Here is a 16,935-nt window from a genome sequence, read left to right on the forward strand (position 1 = left end):
CCTCAATTCTAGGGCAACGAGGGAGGGGGGCGAAAAGGGAGAAAAAAATTAAATCCCCCTTCATTAGCCAGAAAGGAAGCAAAAGGGGATAATTATAATTAAAAGCAGACAGCTGTGGATTGCGTCTTTTATGTTCCTCCAAGCTTCCTACCCACTTCTGCACCATCATCCAAAAATCTGCAGAACTCCACCAGCACCTCCCCTGGTCCCTGAGCGTGGGGAGAGTGCTAGGAGACTAAGGCATGGGGGTGATTTGGGGAAAGGGAGTCCACTTCCTCTCCCCATAGACAGCGCATTCTTAAACATCTCAACAGGCCTAGGAGGTGGAGGTGTCCCCTTCTTATCTCCCAACCTGCACCCCCAAAGTGTGGGCCTGTGGGGGGGTGTCTGGCATTCAAGTAATAATAACTAATTTGATAATTTGGTGAAGTCTTTGATTTTCCTAAAAATACTAATAACTTATTCATAAGAATATTAATACTAAGAATTCAACATAATCTAGCACATTTTCTCATTCAGGCATCTCTTTCCTCCTTCCTTGGGGTTGCCTCAACACACAGAAGGGCTCTCTGATAGCCAGAAGAGCTAGGATCTGTAAGGGGGTGTATTCTAACAGAGAGAGGGGCCTGCATTTAGAGTACACAGAAGTGTACGCGTATACTTACACACACTTTACAATTTGGGGGTGGTGTTGCTAGGCCTAGCTCTGCTATTCTATGTATTTATAGAACTTGATCATAGGCCAGAACAGCAGGGTAATTATAGCATTATTAGCATATATGCAAATCAGGTAACCTATATCCGCTGAATGGAAGCAGATTATTATTTATTTCTCTCCCCCCCCCCCCCCCCTTCCCTGGTATCAGCTCTGGCTCCTCGGAGCTGCACACCAGCAATTATCTGACATTGTAAGAGCGGGTTGTAGGCCTGGAAGAGGGGCCTGAAGGGAGAAGGACAGGGAAAAACCTCCCAGCGGGTTATCTCTCATTTTACTCAATGTTCTTCTGGGAAGAGTGGGGAGGGGCTCAGTAAGGATCCTTTGAATTAACAAAGGGGTGGGGGGTGACAGAGAGACAGAGACCTGAGAACAGAGACAGAGGAAGCCAGAAAAGCTGTGAAGCAGTCACAGAGATGGGGAGAGACAGACCCCACAGTTCACGGGAGTGGAGAAGCCAGAGACAGGGCGGCAGACTCACACGGAGAGAGGACAAAGCATGGAGATCTGGGGAAAACAAGGCTGTTTATCTGGAAGGGGAGCGGTGGGTGCTCCAGGATCACTGGGGTTGGGGCAGACCTTTCAGTCCCGGCTGACTCCAGCCCATCCCACACTAGCACCTCTGTGCACTCTTTCCACCGCCTAAGAAGAGGTCAAGGACCTCAAGGGGCTTTTGGTTCAGTCTTCATTCCAAGCACCACGTGGGGAGCACAAACTGCAGAGACCAAGTCTGACTCTGCCCTCCTTTCTCCCCCAGGACTGGCAGGAGCCCTCCTCTCCCTCAGGATTGTCTGTGGTCTGTCCAGTCCTGGGCTCTCCCGCTCCATGTCCTGCAGGGCTGGGAAGCAGGGCCATGAGAGTTGTTACTGCTTGTCCTTCATCTTGTTCCCAGGACATGCCCTGCTGAGCTGCCTGGCGGGAGGGCATTCTGGTGGCTCTCGGGGGTGGCCAGGCACCAGCTCCTGGGATTTCAGAGCCTCATCTATATCCTTCCCTCCACCCCACGCAGAGGAGGCTTCCAAGCCCTGGTGGGTTAGGAATCTCTGTGACTGGCACCAAAGCCCCTAGAGCAAGATATTGTATCTCCGTTGCTTCAAATATCTCTTTCTCCAGGTACCGCTTGCAATGTGGCTACCAGCTCTCTCTGTCCCCCAAAAACACCTTTGGCAAACCACCTGAGGCAAACTTCAAAGAAGGCAATATGGGGGGCGGGGAGGATTGCTAATCCTGTGGCAGGGTCCAAGGGCCAAAACGCCTGCTCTGGTGTGTGGTATAATGAGGAGAGGGAAGGGTCTCTAGGAGAAATGGACACAGACACCCAAAAAGACAGCAGCCAAAAACGAAATTTCAAGGCTGTATTTAGATTTTTACAAAGAAGTGAAAATGTGCTCACATAAATATATAGACAGACCAGCAAGATGGATGGGCTTTCTCGCCAATGGCCATGCATCTACGACATGCATTTGCATTTGTATCAGCTCCTGGGTCTGGCTGGGTTTCTTTGTGGCTGTGTAATTCAGAAGAGTCAAAGAGCTGAGAGGCAGTGAAAGAGACAACCTGGGCCGAGCGAGAAACCTAGACACAGCCACTGACACCTACACGAGTGAGAGAGAAAGGGGGGACAGGCACCAGAACCCCAGGCAAGGACAAGGCAGACAGAGACCGACAGCCCGCCCGCCCCAAGGACCATGCTTGCCATTCTCCATCCCTGGGATGTGGCCCTCACGTCTGCCTGTCTCTCCCCCAGCCTCAGCCAGACTCAGCCCGGGATTTTGGCAGGGAGATCCGCAGCTTCAGCGGGCACCTCCCTCTGCATTCAGCTGGAGCCATTGGGACAATGGATCCACCCCCTCCCAGGCCCAGGACTGCACCTTCTCCTCTCGGCCTGGCATTCCGTGATGGGGACTCACCAGCATTTCTCTTCTGAGCTATGCACTTCCCTACCTCTGTGGCTCTCCTGTGCAAGAACTGAGTTCCAAGCCTACAGAGCCGCGTGTGCGCACATAAATACCTCTTCTCGCCTCCAAAATTAATCACCCTGGCAATCCAACAGGGCATCTGGGACCACACATTGCCTGCCTCTTGCCCAGTGGTTGTCAGGAGCTGCAGCACGGTCTGTGTGTGCAGGCAGGCTCCACGTCAGGCGGGCGTCTCTGGCCACCACTTGCTCTGCTACTGCCAATGGCACCTTCCAGACCCAGGACTTCAGGGGTGCAGTCTAGATAGTCTTTTACCCCAGAGTGCCCCCCCCTGCCCGCCCGCCCCCACCTAAAGTTGACAAAATCACCCTTTTGGTGGATTGATAATATATCAGATACGTACGGTTCTCTGACAAACCAGCCTTTCCCCACAGAGCTCCCATGACACAAACAATCATGTCTGCCCTGGAAGGGAGGTCAGACCTCCTCACAGGGCCGAGCCAGTGCACCAGCTCGAGGACAATACCCTGAGCTGGAGAGAGATTTTCTACTTCCCATCTCCCTGGGTTTGTGCTGTTACCTATGCTGGTATTTGTCTACACGTGTTACTTTTATCCCTGGAACCACATACATCTCCTCCTCCGCTCGTTTCCACAGAAATAACGGTCTGTGTGTGCGCACCTGGCCAAGCGCCAGAACTGTGTGTGATACATGCAGCTCCACGGAATACAAACTGGCACACACATCCACGCCTGCTCTATGCTCCTAACACCGCGCTGTTTTCCTGGTGCAGCGATGGCTTCTGTTTGCTTCCTTAGGTCTGCTGCTCATTTCTGGGACGCAGGCTCTTGGATTTGGGCTGGATCCCTCCGCTAAACAAGTAGCCCGTATCCCCCATCTTTGAAGCCCCTGCAACCTTGTGCAGAGGGCACTGAACTCTGGGTGGCTGTGTATATGGCTGATCTGGTGAAAGCGGGCGGGTTCTCTTCCCATTGCCCGTGCTCAGTGCTTGTTGCAAGGTCACCGCTGAGCTGACCGCAGAAGGATGTCAGTCCTAACCTGGCGAGTAGGGTCATGTCTGTTTGCAGCGTGCCATCATGTGTGTGTGGGTTGGGGTGTATGTACTACAGTCACATATATGTCCTAGTGCTGTGTGTGTGGTTGGGGCCTGCATGTGTGACGTTTGTTGATCTCAGTGTTCGTCCCTGCGTGCTGTGGGCGCACACCCTTGACTTGGCTGGGAGGCTCGGGGTTCGAGGACCATGGTCTGCGGCCCCTGAGGCGTCTGCGTGTGTAGAGCTGTCCCCCTGTCTGGCCCTGGGCCAGGCCAAAGCTCGGCTGAAACGGCCCGCAGTCCCGCGGGAGCCCACCTGTCCGGTCCGGTCCGGGAGCTCCCGGGCGGGCGGCGGCGCTCCCGCTTCCTGCTGCCCCGGCTCCGCGCCGCCCGGAGAGGCAGAGGCGCGGGGCGGCCGCGGGTGTGGGCGCCTCCCGCTCCCACTCCAGGACGGACACCACGGGCGCCCAGGAGGGAAAGGAAGCAGGAGAGGAGCCGAGGTACCCAGCGGGCGGAAAAGAGAGAATCGGCAACAGAGAAAAAGAAAAAAAATCCATTTGGAAAGAAACAAATGTTAACACATGAGATAAAATGACACTAAATGAAATAAAAAGGCAACATACCAACGGTATTTAAAATGTTACACTCATTATAGGAAAGGCAAGGAAACAAAGTACAAAAGAAAAGGCTCCGAGGCGCCCGAGCGCAGGGACCTCACCGGGAGGCGAGGGCGGGAGCTGCGGCCGAGCTCCGCGCCGACCCGGCTCCGGCGAAAGCCCCGCGGGAGGGTCGGTCCCCGGCCACTCCCGCCGCCAGCAGCGCAGACACAGAGGCCACCTCCGCCCCTCGCCGCCGCCGGCCGTTCCGGTGAAATGAAACCCGGCGCGACCCCGGCCCCGCCGCCTCGCGGGGTCAGTTCCCCGCAGGTTCGTGGTCATGGCCACGAGGCCCTTGCAGACGCGCCTCCGTGTCCGCGGCGCTGAGCGCCTGGGGGAGCCCGGTCCGCCCAGAGCGCGGGGACTGCGGCTCCGCGGCCGCCCGCCCGCCGCTGCTCGGGACCCCGGCCCCGGGGCTGAGCGATTAGGAACCGGGAGGCGCTGGGGTGAGAGGGGAGCCTGGCCAGCCAAGGAGAAGGAAGGCGAGAGAGAAGGAAAGAGGGGGCCAAGAACACGTAGCTTTTTTTCTGATTTAGAACTGTCATGTCGACTTTTTGATTTTCATATTGGGGGGGGGGTCAAAAGTGGGGGGACATTGAGAAGTGGGGAATGACTGTAGCTTGCTGCCTTTCACTGTGCCTTCCTGTTTTCTGGTCTACAAATCTGTGTCAGCCTCAAATTACCTCCAATAAACAAATATGTAACATAAAGCGCCACTCTCTTTTAAAATGACACTAAAATAAAATAAAATAAAATAAAATATCCCTCAGTTCATTGAAATAGCCTGAAATAAAATACGACCCAAGTCACATTCCTCCTGGAGTCTCCACCAGCCACCTGCTACGTCTCTTACAGTGAAAGTTAACGGCTCAAGAGTGTTGGAACTTCTACTTGGAATTGAGTAATTTGTACTGCCTTCCTACCTGTTCACTCCCTCCCAGTTCCTTTATTTCTATATTTATTTTCAGAGAATGGTGATAACTATGTATGGGAAAAATACATGTTAAGACAGTTTGTGTGTATTTTTTCATCCCCCAAGTTAATTCTATACATTTGATACAATTCCAATCAGATAGTACTTGTTCAAGAATGGCTGTAAGAATAAAGTCTTGGAAACAACTTAAATGCTGACATGAATAAATAAAACGTGCAGTAGTTTAAAAAATTAGACATATATAGTTTTTAAAGATTTTTAAACTGATTTTTAGAGAGAGAGGGAAAGAGAGAGAGAGGGTGAGGGTGAGAGAGAGAGAGAAACATCAATATGAGTGAAAAATGGATCATTTGCCTCCTGCATGGCCCCTGCCCAGGACAGAGCCCACAACCCGGGCAGGTGCCCAGACCTGGAATCCCCAACTAACTCAGCCACATCAGCCAGGGCTAGACTTACATTTATCAACATGAACAGATCTCATAGCATAAGGATATTACATGTCATTCCTAGCTCTGTCACTGAACTAGGTGACTTCAGGCAAGTCAGTTACCCTCTCTACCCCTGCTCTCCAAGTTTTCAAATGCCCTCCTCACTTAACTGTTACAAGATCTGAACGATACCCTGCACACCAGTTTCTCTATAAACCACAAAGTGATCGGTGGCTGCAAAATATCACGCATACTGGAAATACCTTATTCCGTGGTCGGCAAACCGCGGCTCGCGAGCCACATGCGGCTCTTTGGCCCCTTGAGTGTGGCTCTTCCACAAAATACCACGGCCTGGGCGAGTCTATTTTGAAGAAGTGGCGTTAGAAGAAGTTTAAGTTTAAAAAATCTGGCTCTCGAAAGAAATTTCAATCGTTGTACTGTTGATATTTGGCTCTGTTGACTAATGAGTTTGCCGACCACTGCCTTATATGATCCAACTACACCAGTGCCTCCTACTGCACCACACCTCATCCTGAATGGGTCTCCCATATGCGCCCAACACAGCAGCCCAGATCCTCCAGATGGAGGGGATCCCAGGCCTAGAGGCGCTTGGGCTCTGGGGATGGAGGTGAGTTAAGAGGATGGAGCGGTTGGGCAAAGTGGTTCATTATCACCTTACCGCCCCTTTCACAGTTCTCCCTCTTCCCTAATCCCTGCCCCCAGTCGCAGTTCACCTAGTCCTCCTCCTCCCGGCTCTTCCTTTGCCTGGCTTTCAGGTGTGTGGGGCGTGGAGGGGCCCGCCGGAGCTGTGGGGCTGGAGTGGGAAGTGGACTGAGATGACAGTGCAGGACTGTAACTGGGAGTCTAAGAAGAATTTCCTGACCGGCCAAGGCGGGGGCCACTACAGTTGGTTCTCAAAGAAGAGTCCCCCGTACGCCCTGGGAATGGAAAGGGATGGGGGCCAGGGGTGGTAGGGAAGACACCCCAGCACACCCAGATGAGGGAGGAGGAAGGAGAAAAAACAGGCTCTCGAGGGCACAGGAGAATTCTGATTTTTGTGTTCTCTCCAGAAGAGAGAGGCTTGCATCACACAGCTAACGAACTTCTTCCCAAATTCTCTGTGCTGCGGGGATTTGCCTGCTCCCAGAGGGGGATCCTTTCTAACAAGGTGCCCCCCCAGCCCGGCCCCTCCTTCCCCAGAAGCTGAAGCCGCCAAAGGTTTGTGGAATATAATGGATCATTTTCCAATTTACCAGGGTCTTAGAGATTACGCCGCTAATCCCATCAAAGACCATCTGCTTACATTGTCCTCCCTGAGCCAAAATAAATAGATCCTTTACTCCCTCCACCTCAGCTCCTCTGGGGTATTGTTGCCGAAGAAAGTTGGACAAGGCCCATCCCATTTCCCCCTCCCTCCTGCTGCGGGCTGGACAGAAAAGGAGAAAACAAACTTAGTTTGTCTGAGGTGTGAAAGGTCGCTTACGCTCCTGACCTGCATTCTTCTGGGGAGCCTGCGATGATGGGAATCGGGGAGAGGGGCGGGCCGGGGCTCTGGGGGTCTCCGAGGATCAGCCCCCTGCGGAGGTGTGGGACTGGCTGTTCCTCGCCCCACAGTCCTGCCATCTCTCCGCTCCGAGGCCACCTTAGCCCCAGCTCATTTTTGGTCTCTTTCTCTCTAGTCTCTCCTGAGTTCCTCCCACCTGTGACTGTCAGGAAAAAAATTATTGAAATCTAACTTTCCTCTCTCCTTGGGCAGAACTGTTGGGGAAAAGGACACAAAAAACCCACATAAACACTAATTTGATTCCATCTAAGAGCCATTTATTCTAGAGGCTTTTCACATTTGTTCTCTTATTTGTTATGAGGGTTTCATAAATGTGGGGGAGCGGGGAGGCTTAGGAGGAGCTTCGTGGGAAGCTTATGGAGATGAGGCTCAGGAATGAGATCGTGCAAGTTATCAGTAAAAGATGATAACCGCCATAGGAAAGAAATGAAATACAAAACAGGGTAAGGGAGTGAGGGGCAATGCTCCTTTGAGAAGGTGGCATTCGAGCACAGACGTACAGGAGATAAGAGTTATTCAAAAGGGAATCAGGAGAAAGAGAGCTTCACACTCAAAGAATAGCCCTCCCTTCCCACAGTTTCCTCTGTCTTGGTCACTTCTGTTCCCTTCTGTCCCTTAACCATCATTCTTAGCTATTTTCTAATCTGCTCAAGAACTTAAAGGGGGTCCCAGCAGCCTGTCCGATCCTCTGCAGATTCCCCCAGCTCTGCCAAATAGCTGTCTGTGCGGGGTGACTGCCCCCACACACCTGGTCTTCCGCAGGGGCACGTTTTACTTTAGAAAAGCAACAGAGTGACAGAAACCGCACAGTCACGGGAGTCAGGAAGATGTCATTTTGAATCAGTCCCAGCTCTGCTACCTACTATGTGATCTGGGGTCTGGATCCTGGGTCTCTGACTGTCCATTTCCTCATTTGTAAAACAGAGGCCATGCCTAGCTCACAGGACTGCTGTGAAAAATCAAGGAGATCTATACAGTTCCTGGTGGGTGCTCCATACAAGAAACTGTGCGAGACAGAGCAGGGACTGAGCCCCACACCACAGAGACGTTAGAAAGGATTTGCTCAAGAAATTTAACAGGGATGTGTGAAGCATTTATAAGTTTAGGGACAAAGTATGAACTCCCAATCACAACATGTGTTCATTTGACAAGTGTTTGCTGGATACCACTAGGTACAAGGCACTAAGAAACACACAGGGGAATGAGGCTTATGCCCTGACTAAAGGGCGAAGACAAGAACACAAGTTACTGGCGTACATAGCAAAACATGGTATGTGCTCAGAGAATGAGACAGAAATTCTACGGAGAGAGAAAAAGATCATGTTCACTTGGGGTAACGTGGAGCCAGGAAAGTTTTCATTAAGGAGGTGGCATGAGCTGGGAAGTCCTTGAATGGACAAGACCCGGACCTGCAGAATGTAGGGGAAAGCAGAGAATGTGAGAGACCACACTTGACAAGAGAGAATGCTTCTCAATGAGACCTCAACATTTAGGTAACTACAGCTCCCTGTGAGTCAACAACGTGATATAACTGCTTAAAGTGAATGTGTCTTTGGCTCTATGAGCAGAAGAATCACATCCAGATCAAGAAAGGTGAAAACTGTTACTATTCTGTGAAAAGGTTTCATCTGAAGTGAGATACTGACACATGAGAGGGTTGAGAAGATAGCCAAAAAACAGTGAAGGGGCTCTGCTGTACACAAGGCGTGTGACCAGTGGGGGCTACTTTACATGCCTCATCTTTGATTTCCTTATCAGTAAAATGAGAATGCTATTTACTGCACAAGGTTCACGGTGAGGTTAAAGGAGTGCCTTACACATGAGAAATACTTAAAATGATTCTTCAAAAATAAAGCATTGTGAAAAAACGGATGGATGCCTGAGACATGGTATCTGTCTTTAATTATTTAATGGGCCAGGCCCTGGCCAGGTAACTCAGTTGGTTAGAATGTCATCCTGACATGCCAAGGTTGTAGGTTCCATCTCTGGTCAGGATACATACAAGAAGCAACCAATGAATGCATAAATAAATGGAACAACAAATCATCGATGTCACTCTCTCTTTCTCTCTCCCCCTTCCTCTCTCTGTCTCTCTCCCCCTCAAATAAATAAATAAATATTATTGAATGGGCCATTGTGAGAAGAGGGGCAGATTTACTTAATGGTGCAGGAGAAGAATCAGTGAATGGAAATAAGCAGATTAGGGTTGGCACGAAGACGAATGTACAAATACCTGGAAAAGACCAAATATAGAGAATGCTAGGTTAAGAGTGGCCACTCATCAGAGATGTAGATGAAGGAATTTCTGTTTGGTTAAGTGGTTGAACTAGCCAGTCCTAACATGTCTCCCCAGTGCCAAGATTCTAATACAAAGCAGTGGCTATGTCAGCTTAAATAGAAAACTACAACTTCCTTGGAAGTTCCGTGAAGGCAGGGATCATGCTCATTTGTTTATTTCTCTATGAAGTGCCCAGAGGAGTGCTGGGCATATAGTGGGCATTTGATTAATATTTGTTTAATGAATGAATGAGACAATGCATGGAAAATTTCTTGTAAACTGTAAAATATTGCAGATGGTTAGAAGTGGCAATGACAATGGCTGATATTGTGTTCTGTTTCAAGAGCTTTATTTTTTTGTTTGTTTGTTTAAATATATTTTCATTGATTTCAGAGAGGAAGGGAGAAGGAGAGAGATAGAAACATCAATGATGAAAGATAATTATTAATTGGTTGCCTCCTGCACGCCCCCCACTGGGGATTGAGCCTGCAACCCTGGCATGTGCCCTTGACCAGAATCAAACCCAGAACCCTTCAGTCCACAGGCCTACACTCTTTCCACTGACTCAAACCAGCTAGGGTTCAAGTGCCTTCTATACATTATTATAAAGACAGTAAGTGTTACAGGAGTTCAGTGATGGGAAAAGCATGGGAAGAAGTGAGGTCTGGAGGACACAGGAAGGACCAGGGAGCCATAGGCCAAGGACAGAGAAGATAGGATAAGGAGACCTTGAGAAGATAGATCTTGGTTCTATTGTGCTAAAAAAACCTGGGAGGGGCATGAGTGGGCTGCACATCTGTGGATGGCTGCTAAAATAAGATGGTGAACAGAGCAGCAGGAGGGATGGAAGTGATAAAGGGAGATTTGGTCATGGAGTTGTAAAACCAAGCCGACTGAAGATAAAGTGAAGGCGGGATCTTCCCATTGGAACTATGCTCTTGACTTGCATCGTGGAGGTAAAAATCAACTCCCTGCTTTGGACCAGGGTCGCTTTCCAGGGTTTCCTGGCTGAGATGAGGCTTTTCTCAGTAGCCCCTGGGTGTTGGCAGAGATTTCCTTCCTCTACCAAAGAATCAATACTTGATGGAAGGATAATATTGAGTTTCCCGTGAACTAGATGGCCTGATTTCTGCATGGGGAAATTGGAGGAGAGATGTCTGAGGAGTCCTGAGGTGGAAATGGATGAGGCAGTAACTTTCTCATGTTACCATTATTCGAAGAAAAAAAAAGACCCCTGCCATCAGTTCTTTCTCCAATCATTCTAGATGGGGGTGGGGGCTTCTATCTAAATGCTGTCTTAACCTAATCCAGATTTATCCTCAGTATTCCAATCTTCTTCTTCTTCTCCTCCTCCTCCTCCTCCTCCTTCTTCTTCTTCGTTAACCCTCACCCAAGGATATTTTCCCATTGATTTTTTTAGAGAGAGTGGAAAAGACAGAGAGAGAAACACATAGATTGGTTGCAGGCTCCTCCCCGGGCCGTGAAGAAGCTTGCAACCAAGGTAGGTGCCCTAGATCGGAATCAAACCTGGAATCCTTTGGTCCACCGGCGAACACTCGATCCACTGAGCCAAACCAGCTAGGGTCAACTTGCCTCTTTCTTATACCCTTTTGAGAGCTGGAACCAACCCCAGGTAATATGTTTCTGGCTCCCTTTCAGGTTTCCTCTTCCCTGCCTGCGTCTGTGTCTTTCCCATGAGAGAGAGTGCCATCGTTTGAAAGAACCTTTGCAGAGAAAAGCCATTCAGGCGAATACCAATGAAGTGTCCCTTCGCAGCCAGGAAGAGGCACTCCTCTCTCGGTTTGTTGTCTCATGCTGCCCCCTGGTGTCCTCAAACCTTAGAATACCTCACCCTAGCGAGGGGCCACATTTCATTCATTCACCCAGATTCATTTACACAGCACATTCATTTTTTTATTCACCGATTTGCTTAATCTTTTGGCAAAAATAGACTAAGTCTTCCCTCTGGCCAATTATGGCCAGTCGCCCCATCCCTCCACTTGTTTCTAGGTAGCCCTGTTTTCATGCTGCCCTCTTGTCCCTTTCTCCCTGTTTAAAGAGATTCCAGCCTTTCTCCTCTAAGTATTACAGATAACTCCAATCCACGCCCTCTAGCTATGGTTCAGACCCATTCCTTTTGCTAGCAGGAGTGGAGACAAGGGGCTCTGCACTCTCTCCCTAACAGTGGCTTTCCGACCTGAGAAACAAGGTTGATGGGCATGAAGAATGTCCACTGAAGCCCTGGCTGGTTTGGCTCAATGGATGGAGCGTCGGCCTGCGGCCTGAAGGGTCTTGGGTTTGATTCCAGTTAAGGGCACGTTCCTCCATTGTAGGCTCCTCCACATCCCGGGCCCTGGTCGGGGCTCTTGCAGGAGGCAACCAATCAATGTGTTTCTTTCACATGGATATTTCTCTCTGTCATTCCCTCTCTCTTCTACTGTCTCTAAAAATCAATGGGACAATATCCTTGAGTGAGGATTCAAAAAACAACAACAACAAATAAACAACCCCCCCCCCCCACACACACACACACACAAATGTACACTATAGAGCAATATACTCCAAACTGGAGTCAGGTGGCCTGGAGACAGGGACTTTTACTCCTGCAGAGTTGGAACTCCTTCTGTGGCACAAATGCTCCTCCCAGTGGTCATGCCAGGTTATGGCAATGTCGTCGCTCCCCCCCCAACCTGGTCTCCCCCCCCCCCCGCTCCCCGCCCCGCCCTCAAGAGTGGGGAGGACAGGAAGAAAAGGGGCTGGAGGGGCCGGGCTGGGCTGGGAAGAGAGGTAAGCAAGCAGTGTCATTTAATCTGCACTGATGTGAATTTCCCGAATGGTGGGCACATTCTTATTAAAGTATAAATAGATAAAACCCATTTTGAATTGGTTTTATGTATCCCTTCTATTACTATAATAACTAACATTTATTAAGCTCTAATCTTTGCTAGGCACTGTTCTAAGTGCTTTACTTGCATTGTACAGACTCCTCAAAACTCACAGAGACTCTGCAGAGAGATTAAGTAATTGTGCTGAGTCATACAAGTAGTAAGTTGTGGGGCCAGGCCCTGAACCCAGGTCCGTCCGTCTCCAAAGCAGGGTACATGGTTTCCTTCTATTCCTTCGGAATAGGCTGACAGGGTAAAAGCAGGCAAAGTTTATTTATGTCAGAATCCAGTGGAAAAATAATCTCTCTTCTTGGAGTTAGCTCTGATCTATTCCAGCTCACAGGAATGACTCCTGCCTACAGGGCAATTTCCTTCAGAAACACGGCACAGCAGCTCACCTGACAGAGCCCGGAATGCGGAAGCTGAAGGACTAACAAGAATGGATCAAATGTTTATTTGATTGGTTCAAATCAGTCAAACTAAAATTTACCCACAGAACATGGCCTACTTTTTTTTTTTTAATCAATTTTAGAGAGAAAAGGGGAGGGGGGAGAGAGAGAGACAGAGAGAGAGAGAGAGAGAGAGAGAGAGAGAGAGAGCGTGAGAGAGAGAGAGAGAGAGAGAGAAATATCAATGATGAGAGAGAACCATTGATCTGCCACTCCTGCACACGCCCTACTGGGGCTCGAGCCCAAAACTCAGGCATGTGTCCTGACTGGGAATCAAAACCTGACCTCCTGGTTCATAGGTCGATGCTTAATCACTGAGCCACATTGGCCGGGCCATGCCTACTTTAGATATTGTCTAGTAGGGCGTTGATGTGGGAGGATACAAAGATAGCTAAGTAGTCCATATCCTCTGAAACTAGTGGGGGAGACACACATTTTTATAAAAAATATCTCTGAGGTAAGGAAAGTATGATAAAGAAAGGCAAAAATACTCTAAGAGTGGGGTTTGAAAGAGGTAGAACCAAATGTCTCTCTAGAGGATTTGAAAGGGTTTTATAGAGGAGGTGGCTTGTGAACTGGGCTTTAAGTGTGTGTAGGATTTCAACAGACACAAATTCAGGGGGGGAGGTTGTGGGGGGAGATAAAAAAGAAATAGCAAGAACAAAGACCAGGAGTCTGTTGAGGGGTGCAGGGCATGTGGAAGACTTGTTCTCAACTAGATGGAATATAAGGTTCACAAAGGGCGCTGGCAGGGTGAAAGGCTGGCATTAGAGGGTGGAGAGCCTTGGATGCCAAGCTCAAGGGTTAAATTTCATTCAGCACCAAGGGACATTTAGGATTTTTACTTGCAAGGAGAGATACACAGGGGGGTTGGCAAAAGTAGGTTTACAGTTGTTCCTGCAGAAAAAGACATGCAGGTTATAATTATTACAATAGCGTTATTCATTCAAAAGAATGTCACAATGGTACAGGGCACTTAGGTACAATCTTGTAAGGGCTCAACGTGCTGGCCTTCATTATGTACACATCAAGCACACTTGGGCACAGAATTCTTTATTGTCATCAATTTCTTTTTTTATATATACATTTTTATTGATTTTTTTTTTTTTTTACAGAGAGGAAGGGAGAGGGAGAGAGAGTTAGAAACATCGATGAGAGAGAAACATCAATCAGCTGCCTCCTGCACACCCCCACCTGGGGATGTGCCCGCAACCAAGGTACATGCCCTTGACCGGAATCGAACCTGGGACCCTTGAGTCCGCAGGCCAACGCCCTATCCACTGAGCCAAACCGGTCAGGGCTGTCATCAATTTCTTGACATGCTTCTCTTAAGGCAGTGAATCATATCATCCACAGTATGTGGTTTTTGTAAAAAGACTATTTCTGACAACACCCCCAAAAGAAGGAGTTCACTGGGGTGAGAGGTCTGGTGATTGTGGCGGTCATGCCACTGGCCCTCATCACCTGTTGGGTACTCACAACTGTAAACCTCCTTTTGCTCACCCCTGTATTTAAAATTATGCTTTAGAATGAACTCTGGCAGTTATGGTTGAAGAGGGTTTGCTAATTACCAGGCCAAAAAGAGCAGAGCCTCACCTAAAGAGTTGGTGTGGGGCAGGAAGAGAGGAGGCAGATGGACAGGGACCTGGAAATGGGCTGATATACCCTGAGTGGCCAGATTATTATGACCACCCCATCAGTACTTCGTTGGGCCACCTTTTGCCATCAACACTGCGGCGATTCTTCTTGGCATTGACTCCACGAGATGTTGAAAGGTGATGCGAGGAATCTGACACCATGCCTGAGGAATAGCACTGTCCAGTTCTGTAAGATTTGATTTGGTTGTGGAACCAGCTGCCTGATGGCTCTTTTAACTTCGTCCCACAAATGCTCAATTGGATTGACATCTGGTGATTGTGGGGGTCACCTAAACAAGGTAAAGTCTCCCTCATGTTCTTGAAACCACTCCTGCACAATACGAGCACCGTGGCATGGTGAATTGTCTTGTTGGAAGAAGCCATCTCCATTGGGATACGCCATCAACATGATAGGATGAACTTGATCAGCAACGATACTTAGGTATGTTGTGCTATTCAGACATTGTTCTACACGAATTAAAAGGCCCAAATCATGCCAGGAAAACATGCCCCAAACCATAACACTGCCCCCACCAGCTTGATGGGTTGTACTCATGCATGTGGGGTGCATGCTTTCATACTGTTTCCGCGAAATTCTCACTCTGCCATCTGCATGATGCAACTGGAAACGTGATTCATCGGACCACATGACTTTTTTCCAATGCTCGACTGTCCAATCCTTGTGTTCCTGTGTGAATTGGAAACGTTTTATCTTAACTGCAGACAGCAAAGGTGTTTGAACAGGCCTTCGGCTTCCATATCTCATACGATGCAGTGTACGGCTAATTTGCCTACAAACGTCAGGTGGTCATAATAATCTGGCCACTCAGTGTATATATTAGAGGCCCAGTGCATGAATTCGTGCATGGGTGGGGTCTGGCCAGCCTGGTCAGGGGGAGGGGACATGGGCAGTTGGCCGGCTTGCCTACTGGTCGAACTCCTGGTCGAGGGGACAATTTGCATATTAGCCTTTTATTATACAGGATATACACTGAGTGGCCAGATTATTATGCGTTCAGAGATCATAATAATCTGGCTACTCAGTGTATATAGAGGAGCAGGAAGGAAGAGATTATGTGGTGAAATACCACATGGAGAAAAAAACACACAAAAGCAAATGAAATACCACACAGAGACTCTAGCACTAACTAGACTCATTGAATACCACCATGTTCTAGTAGTTTCCTCACAATAACCATGGGAATACTATATCTACCTGACATGATTACTGTGGGAGGATAGGATTTGATTATGTAGGGAAAGCACCTGGCATACAGCAGGTACTCAATACATGGCAACTCTAAGATTAGGGTTTTTTTAAAAAATAGATTTTTATTTATTTCAGAGAGGAAGGGAGAGGGAGAGAGAGATAGAAACATCAATGATGAGAGAGAATCATTGATCAACTGCCTCCTGCACGCCCCACACTGGGGATCGAACCGTGACCGCCTGGTTCATAGGCGGACAACCACTGAGCCATGTCGGCCAGGCTTGTTTCTGTTCTCAATATTCTTCTACACATTTACTTTTTGAGAACTTGTTCAACTGTCACTTCTACGAGATTACTTGCAACTCAATATTATAAAATCATTGAATATCGGAATTGGAAAGGAATTTAGAGATCAGATAGTTCAGTCCTCTCAATCCATAGAACATAGCTGGATAACAGAATTCTGTAACTCAAAAGAACTTTAAAGATGAACTTGCTTAATTTACAAATAAAGAAGTTTAGGTCTCGCCAAAACCGGTTTGGCTCAGTGATAGAGCGTCGGCCTTCGGACTGAAAGGTCCCAGGTTCGATTCTGGTCAAGGGCATGTACCTTGGTTGCGGGCACATCCCCAGTGGGGGGTGTGCAGAAGGCAGCTGATCGATGTTTCTAACTCTCTATCCCTCTCCCTTCCTCTCTGTAAAAAATCAATAAAATATATTTTAAAAAAAAAGAAGTTTAGGTCTCAGAGAGATTAAGTGATAGTCTTTCTACTTCACCACACAATTCTGTGCAATTCAAGACATATCTACTGAGCTCCTACTGTGTGCAAAGCACACGAAGTAAGATGAGTAAGTCATATAATGGAGAAAGAACTTGATATGAGACAACAGAAGAAAACAAAGTTCCAGTTATGGATATCTGATTATTTAACTATATGAGTAGATTTAACTAGATTTTGAGGAGATTTGGCACATTCTTGTTGTGTGTGTATTTTTTTTAATATGTGAGGAAATAGCCTCAACAGATTAAGCGACTTGTCCAAAATGACATGTCCAAAGTGAACTGTTAAAGACAAGGCCTGGTCTAGAAGTCAGTCCTAACTCAAACCCCGGTGCCTTTTCTCTTACATCTCAGTTTACTGTCAGCTCTATTTCTCCTAAGCACTATCCAGTATTGCCAACTACCTGCTAGGCATTTCTAAATAA

Source organism: Cnephaeus nilssonii (genome assembly GCF_951640355.1).
Source record: "Cnephaeus nilssonii genome assembly, chromosome: 21".
Classification (NCBI taxonomy): domain Eukaryota; kingdom Metazoa; phylum Chordata; class Mammalia; order Chiroptera; family Vespertilionidae; genus Cnephaeus; species Cnephaeus nilssonii.